Consider the following 729-nt stretch of genomic DNA (forward strand, 5'->3'; position numbering starts at 1 on the left):
TGTGTTTATATAATGTGTGAAGTATATGCTGTTTGTTATATGCCAATGTTCTGTATGTCTGCAAAATTTAAAGGTACTTAATAAGGACAATGGGGATGTGATAGGAGATGAAATAATTTTTCTGACAGACGGTGAAGCCTCAGATGACCTTAATAGTTGTGTTCCGAATGCAATTAATAGTGGTGCCATTATACACACAATTGCTTTGGGTAATAAAGCAGATAAAGCCCTGAGGGAAATGGCGTACAGAACTGGTAAGTAACAGTTACATACTGACTAATAGTGTCCCAAAACGTACTGTAGGCCTATGTGGACATTTAGGTCGCAATTAAAATTTATGAATTACATTACTTTAGACTGGTGGTTTTTAAACTGTGGGATGCACAAAGTCTAAGAAAGGTGGTGTTCATGGCATGAGCCATTTTTAAATATTTCACGAGTTTGCACTTACATATAATCCGATTGAGAGAATAGTAAGCAAACTCCTCATATCCCCAAACTGGGATAAGAATAGTTAGGAGTGCGAAGTTGGAATGGAGGAGGAGCAAGTTGGCTGTATATTTACTATCATGCTAATTAAGTTGATTATCTGAACGTGCTCCGCCCAAACTTAGTTAATAAAACATCATTTCAATATTTCATATTTAAATTTGAAAGTTATAAAATTCAGTTAACACATTTGACGGCGGACATGCATTTACATATTTATGACATGACGCACAAGCGTTT

General features: G+C 35.7%; 1 protein-coding gene across 1 annotated transcript in view; it reads left to right on the forward strand.

Moving 5' to 3' along the window:
- The window catches only part of LOC107577085 (epithelial chloride channel protein-like), a gene marked incomplete at its 5' end in the record, with an annotated part of 9217 nt that overhangs the window by 6439 nt on the left and 2049 nt on the right, over positions 1–729 (forward strand). The window lies entirely within an intron of this gene.

The sequence above is a fragment of the Sinocyclocheilus grahami genome, unplaced genomic scaffold (genome assembly GCF_001515645.1).
Source record: "Sinocyclocheilus grahami isolate Dianchi unplaced genomic scaffold, SAMN03320097.WGS_v1.1 scaffold5076.1, whole genome shotgun sequence".
NCBI lineage: Eukaryota > Metazoa > Chordata > Actinopteri > Cypriniformes > Cyprinidae > Sinocyclocheilus > Sinocyclocheilus grahami.